This window comes from Tupaia chinensis, unplaced genomic scaffold (assembly GCF_000334495.1).
Source record: "Tupaia chinensis unplaced genomic scaffold, TupChi_1.0 Scaffold000569_1, whole genome shotgun sequence".
NCBI lineage: Eukaryota > Metazoa > Chordata > Mammalia > Scandentia > Tupaiidae > Tupaia > Tupaia belangeri.
The window spans coordinates 1,306,259-1,314,111 of NW_006160083.1; positions in this window are offsets into that span (position 1 = coordinate 1,306,259).

Here is a 7,853-nt window from a genome sequence, read left to right on the forward strand (position 1 = left end):
TCCCTCCTCCCGCCCGCGCGCCCGTCGGAGCGGCGGCGCCGGGCCGGCTCCCTTAAGCGGAGGCGCCTCCCGCCGCCTCCTCCCCCTCGCCGGTCCCTCCCTCTCAGCTCGCTCCGGCGAAGTTTGCACGTCAAGCCCCCGGAGTGGAGCCAGGGCGAAGTCGGAAACGCAGTCACCTATGGTGGAGCCGGCAGGCCGGCCCCTGAGCACCACCTGGTGTCGTCTCCATCCGGCCCTTCCGCGTAGGGCCGGGGCCAGGGGATAGAGGGGTTGGTGCAGGGGGCACCTCGTTCTTGGCTCCCCAGCGGCCGTGCAGATGTCAAAAGCATGAATGGGAAGCCGCCGCCAAGTGGACGCCTGGCATGGAGGAAAACACGGGCAGGCATGGAAATGCCGCCCAGGTGTCGGCCCAGGTGTCAGACCAAAGCCTCAGGCGCGCCCAATGCCGCCCACTTGTGCCCGGATACCCAAAACTGGAGGTCAAATGTGTGTCTGGAACTTGAACTTCTTGCCTAACAGAGAGGGGACCAAGAAGGAGTGGAAGAGAAACAGGCAGACCAAGGCGATCTTAAATCTGCTTACATGTTTTTGGAAACACTATCCAAAATTTCTGTATTTCCCCTTACATTGCTCTTGAAAGCCATTCATTCACCCCAAAATAAAAATATTCTTCTTTAAAATCGGGTTCATTTTTAACTCCAGTTGTTCATATCTCCCTCTTTATGGTTGTCTTGTCTTGAACAAGGTGAGAACTTAGAGCTCAGGGTAAGGTACACAGGAAGATACTGTTTTCTGTTGGATTTTGTTCATTAAATTAAGCACTGGTCCACAAGGTTTAGCACCCCTCGCCCCTTCTGTTCCCCACACACAGACAAATCACTGGTGCACTGCTTTCACTTAAGTGATATGCTAAAGATAGTTAAGAATAAAAGGCTACTTAATGAACTAAAGCAAAGGACTTGAAACAGTAACAGACCACACCAAGCACTTTCAATAAGTGTTGATATTATTATTACTGTTATCTCAAACTGATGTGAAAATTGGAGTCCTGAGACAAAATAATTCTGCTCATCAATTTCACAGAGCTCTTTGCTTACAGGTGCTTTCTCTGACTAAGTGGGGAGAAGGTGGGTTTATTCGTTTTTTTTAAATCTCAAACATCTACTAAGGCAGAGGCACCTAAGTTCCCAGTTGAGAAAACAAGGTCCAACTTGCAGAAACATAAAAGTGTTTTAAGTGTAAAAATTAAAAGGGAAATACTATTGCAATCTTAATATATACAGGGCTCTGGTGGGAAAGATTTGTTTTAGGCTGAAAATTTAAAAGCTTATACACAACACACACACCGTGTGTCACTTAACAATGGGGGTATATTCTGAGAAATAAATCATTAAGAGATTTCATAGTTGTGCAAATATGATACAGTGTACTTACCCAAACCTAGATGGCATAGCTTACTATAATCTATGGGACCACCGTAATGTATGCAGTTCATCATTGACTATAATGTCATCAAGCAATGATGACTATATACACACAAACACATACAAACACACATGCATAAATTTTTATTTTAGAAAGGTTTAGAAGTATGTAAAATTTTTTCTGCATTACATACAAACAAATCCAAAAAGTAAAACTATGGGTGCTTCCTGGCCCTACTCAAATAACTCAAAATCGTAGAAATGATAAAAAGGATTTCTTTTCTTTTCCTTTTTTTGGAGAGGTTTTTGCTATAGGGCATGTACGCTCACCAGAGAGACAGAGAGAGACAGAGAGACAAAAAGCGAGAAATCACCCCCTGGGGGAATGGCCACACTGCAATCCCTTCTCCTCCATTATTCTCTTGGGACCTTGGGCATGCACACACACGTGCCCAGTGTGAGTTTAAGCCATCGGGTCCAGGACTTGAACCGTGGTCAACTATATGGGAGTCCAGCGACATAGCCATTACGCCAACTGCTGATCTCAAAAAAATTTCATTTTAAAAAATCATTTCTGAAGTTTTAACTTCTTATATTAGGGTACTGGTGAGAAAATTGATTGAATAAAAAACAAATATAGATGACCCCCAATTTATAATGCTTCAATTCATAATTTTTTTTAACTTTAAGATGGGCTTTTCAGGATATTAAATGCATTTTCACCTTAAGATATTTTTAGTTTATGATAAGTTTATCAGGCCATTACCTTGTTATAAGTTGAAGAGTATCTGTAATTACTTTGGCAATAAAGGAGTTCTTGACTTTTTTTTTTTTAAGAGGTTTTTGCTATAGGGCATGTGCGCTTGCCAGAAAGACAGAGAGACAGAAAGTGAGAAATCACTCCCCAGAGGGATGGCCGCAATCCCTTCTTTTCCATTCTCCTCTCGGGATCTTGGGCACGCATGTACATGAGCCTGGTGTGTGTTTAAGCCACCAGGTCTGGGACTCAAACCGCGGTCAACTACATGGGAGTCCAGCGACATAGCCATTATGTATGTCAAGTGCTATTCCTGAGTTCCTGACTTTTAACATAGCTTCACAGTGTAGATTTTCATTTTTTTCATTCATTCCAAATCACTAAACAATATGTATAATTAATTACATGAAAACATCCTACCTCTTTCAGAGTACACAATTTATTAATTACTTTTAATCTTGTAATTCTACAGGGGCTTACAGTGAAAAATACTAAGTATCCTCTTAGCATTATGATAGTTAATTAGGGAAATTATTACTATAGCAACTACCTAATAATGAGCACCTACTAGGTGCCAGGCATTGCTGCAGGGTCTGTACTGTATTATCCAATATTCACGATTGTATAAAGGTAGAAATTGTGTTAGCTGCAATTTACAATAAGAAAACTGAGGGATGACTCAGGGCCAGCCTTGCTGTTGCTGCACTCAGCTATTGGCTCTCCCATCTACAAACTAGGTAACCTTGTGCCTGGTACCAAATTTGCCTGCCCTCAGTTTCCTAATCTGTAAAATGAAGACTGGGTCAGACTTTTTCTAAGGATTATATGAAAAGATCCATTAAAAGCACCTGGTACAGGGCCAGCCTGTGGAGTGGTAGTTAGGGAGACTGGATCCCACATGACTGACCCCAGTTTGAATCCTGAACCCAGTGACTTTAAACACACACAGGGCAGGTGTGTATGCATGCATGCCCAAAATCCTGAGAGGAGGAAGAATTAGAGAAGAAAGGATTGTGGCATGACCATTCCCCATGGAGGAGTTCTCTCTCTCTCCTTTTCTCTCTCTCCAGTGAGCATGCACACTCTCTGGCAGAAATAAAACAACAACAACAAAAAACTTGGTACAAAGCTTAATACAAACACTATAAGTATATTCCATTAAATTGAGTAGTTCAATTCAATCCTTTAGGAAATTTCTTTTTTTTTTTTTAAGAATTACTTATTTATTTATTCATTCATTTTTTATTTTTACCAGAGAGAGAGAGAGAAAGTGAGAAAGCAAGCCACCAGGTCCAGGATTTGAACCATGGTTGACCATGTGGGAGTGTCCAGTGACTTCACCACCATGCCACCTGCTGGTCCTCTCCTTTGGGAAATTTCTACCAAATTTACAAGGATAAGGGAACAATAGAACGACAGGTACTTCCTGGTCTCTCCCCAGTCAATGGTCTTTTGTGGCATTCAATGCATTTTACCATAGTTTTCTTCTTTTTTAAAAAATTTGCTGTATACTCATTAGAGATAGAAATGGGGTGGGGTAAGGAAGCACACCCCAGGGAAGATGGCCACACCTCCATCCCCTCTCCTCCATTTTTCTCTTGGGACTCTGGGTATGCAGTACCCTGATCCCAGAGTGTCCTTTAAACTTCTGCTTTCGAACTTGAACCATGCAGCTGGCCACGTGAGATCCAGTTGCCCTAACCACCACACCACCGGTTACCCTACCACACTAATACCTATAAAAAGGCTTAATTCCTCCAGAAAAGGCAAATTCTTCTGTCTTTTATTCTTCTATCTAGTTCTTTGGGGTTTCCTAATGGTTGGCATGTATCACCAACAAAAGTCAAAACTGCAAGTTGAGAAAGTGCTTCTGATAAGCAAATTTTGGCAATATTGTAAAAGTGTTCCTTATAGAAAAAACACTGTTTACAAACACAGGTGGAACACAAATTCAAATACTTGGTTTTTATCAAACATCCCATAATAAAGACCTTAATAACCTCTTACCTAAATACTCTTCCCTCCACAACCCAAAAAAAAAAAAAAAGAAAAAAGAAAAATGGCCAATACAACTTAGATTCATTTATTATAGATGATGTTAACATAGTGTGTCGGATATGATATCAATCAGTGTTTCTGCCAGTGGATGTCTGATGATGTTTTGTAGCTCTGAAGAACTTTAGTATCTGTCTGCACATTTAAATGATACAGGTCTTATTAAGTTTGAGTGATGGGGATTCAATCTGACAAACGTGTCTGAGTGCCTGCCACATAACAGACACTCTACTAGGCACCAGAGTGAACACAACATAGTAATTTTGCTGATGATAAGAGAAAAGTAAGAAGCAGGGGAAACCATTTAATTCATCAAAATGCTCTTATGGAAAAACCTGTCACCACCAACTAGATTACATGTGACTTAAGAACTGGGCTGTCAGAAGTGAAATGCTGCCAAATTCTGAGGATTTCTTCCCTTCCAAGGATGTATTTAAAATACGATCTTTTTTTCTCCATCCAAATTTAGGGATGTTCCCAGTAGGTGCTAAGGGTAACAAGGTCTCTCTCTCAACAAAAAGGATTCTTTGCACAGCAGATTCACTTGTAAAATGCTTTGTTCAAATGCCAAAAGCATCTACATGTGAGGAAAGAAAAGGAAAAAAAAATAAAAAAGAAGTTGATTTTCCGGGTCTTTAAATGCAATTTAATGTAAAAAAGCTGGTGCTGCCCAAAACTTTTTTAATATGCAAGGCCCCACACAAGCCTTCTTATCTGGGGAACAAACCACCAATCCCAATACAACATTTTAATAAACTAGAAAACCCATAACTACAGTGTATATATCTGTGCAAATTACAGGGTTGGTAGCAGATATTCTCCATTATCGACCCCCTAAAACTGAAGATATTTGAGGAACGAGAAACTCGGATCTAGTGCATGAGGAATGGACTGGCTCTGGTGTCTATATATTCTAAACTTGGCAGAGCCTTTGTTCATGCCCTCTCTCCCTAGCTGACCACACCTCTCCCTTTCCTTTCTTCTCAGAGAGCCAGGGATCTGTTCTGTGGAAGGGCTATCACAGGCAGGCCTTCCTTCACTGTGCTCCCTCTAGTGAAATACCTGCAGCCTGTCATGAATGGATCAGTATATTCCAGTAGGAGAACAGTGGAAGGAGTAAATTGAATTCAGCGGCTCAGTGGCTGGAACTGCTGACAATCAAGTGCAAAATTAGGAATAATAAGGATTGTTGCCACTGTGGGGACGTAAAGATGAGGGATAATTAGCTTTCTGAAGACTTAACCTAAACACATACACATTCTGCAAAAATGGATCATTTACTAAGCAGCTCGAAACCTTGACTTTTCAGTTTGTTTTCTTAATCATGTATGTGTAGCTGTACATGAATTCTTACAGAGAAATATTCACCAGTAATAAGAAATTACTTGAAAAGAGATAAAAATGAAAAAAAATAAGGTAATATGTAGTAACATAAAAGGTAATCAATTATCAACGTTAATAAATTAATAATGTCCAAATGTTATTATGGATATAATACTGACCTAAAGTTTTCTTTTTTTTTTTTTTGATAGGTATGCTTGTCAGACAGACAGAGACAGAGAGACAGAAAGCGAGAAATCACCCCCCGGGGGGATGGCCACGCTGCAATCCCTTCTCCTTCATTCTCCTCTCAGGATCTTGGGCACGCATGCACACGCACCCGGCATGAGTTTTAAGCCACCGGGTCCGAGATGCGAACCGCAGTCGACTACATGGGAGTCCAGCGACATAGCCATTACACTAACTGCTGGTCCCCCTGACTTAAAGTTTTATAACATACTTGATTGGAAAACTTAATTTAAACCCTTCAGGTTTAACAGTTTTCAAAAAGATATAGAGAACAGTTTAAGTTACAGAAAAGGAATGGAAAAGTTAGACAAATAGCTATAAAAGAAGGCCGACTATACAGTTAGGGTTTTAGTGCAGTGCCTCAGATGTAAAATCGTGGAAGGATCAAACACAGCTAATCATTTTCAATGCCACATTTGTACTGACAAAGTTCCCACTGAAATGACTAGAAATTACCATCTTAAAGGCCTAATAATTAGTGGCATGAGTGCTAGAGCCAATCTGCCCAGGCTAAATCCCCTTGCTACCAGTTACGGGCTGTATAACTCTGGGGAAACCACTTAACCTCTCTGTGTCTGTTTCTTCTCCTACTAAATGAGTATAATACAAGAGTGTCTACTTGATGAGGAACATTGAGAAATTAAAAGAGCAAAAGTACACGAGAAGTGTCAGCCAGTATGATTCGCACCATGCCTGTCACAGAGTGGGCCCCAATTCTAATCTATTCATGCTATACTATCAGATTGGTCTTGCTGAAGTACAGACAACTTCAGTTTCATCTGTTCTTACGCTTAACACTTTTAGGGGGCTCCACAGGAAATCAATAAAACCTTCTCTCCTAGCACTCAAAGCCCTCAACCCAGCTGCAGTGACATGTGCTACTAAGATACTGTGCTCCACAGGCTGGAGCCTCATGAGACCTGGGTTTCATTCCCTGTCCAACGTAAAGGCCAGGAAATGTAGGAGGCTACAGCAGGAGGATCTTGAGCTCAAGGCTAGTCTGGACAACATAGTGAGGCCCTGTCTGAAAAAGCTGGGTGTGGCAGGGTTCTCCTGTGGGCCCAGCTGGGAGGTTGAGGAGGATCACAAGGATGAAATCTTGTCTACTTAAAAACAAACAAACAAACAAAACAAATTAAAACCCCTATAGGGGCCAGCAGATGGCATAATGGTTATGTCCCTGGACTTCTGCATGGCCAATCGTGGTTCGAGTCCCAGACCTGGAGGCTTGAAACTCATACCAGGTGCGTGTGCATGTGTGCTCAGGATCACACAAGAGGAGAATGGAGAAGAAGAGTCTATACTGTGGTCATCCCCCTTGGGGGGTGGGGGAGGTGGTGATTTCTTGCTTTCTGTCTCTTTGGTGAGTACATACACCCTACAGCAAAAATTTCCCTGGTGGGGGGGGGGAAATCCCTTTAGGGTGTGGTGGTTAAGGGTGCTGGGCTCCCACATGGCTGACCGTGGTTTGAATCCCAGACCTGGCAGCTCGCTTTCTCACTTTTCCTCTCTCTCTCTTTCTCTCTCTTTCTCTCTCTCTCTCTCTCTGGACCTGGTGGCTTATTTTCTCACTTTCTCTCCCTCTCTCTTGTACTCTCTTTCTCTCTCCCTGTCCCTCTCTGGTCAAAATAAAATAAATAAAGTTACATAAAATAATTCTTCAAAACAAAACCTCTGCCTTAGCTCATCACTGCTATAGTGCTCACTTCCTTCTCCAGGTACTCCACGGTCCAGCCTAAATGACCAATTTATATCCTCAAGCATACCCTCCCTCCAGCTCCTAGCTCCTAAGTCTTTGCTCATACAAGTCACTCCATCTCTAATACATCCCCTCTCTTGGTTGAAATCCAAGTCTCTTGTCAAATTCCATTACTTTAACAAAACCTCTGATCCTTCCCATACAGGAATTTACCCCTACCTCTAAATCACAGGATTTCATGGATTGAGGGTGAAGAGTACGTGCTCCGAATCAAGTGTCACCAAGATAGTCTTCCAGAGTCAACAGTTGGCATTTTCAACATAAGGGTAACCTGGAATCCATTTCCCCA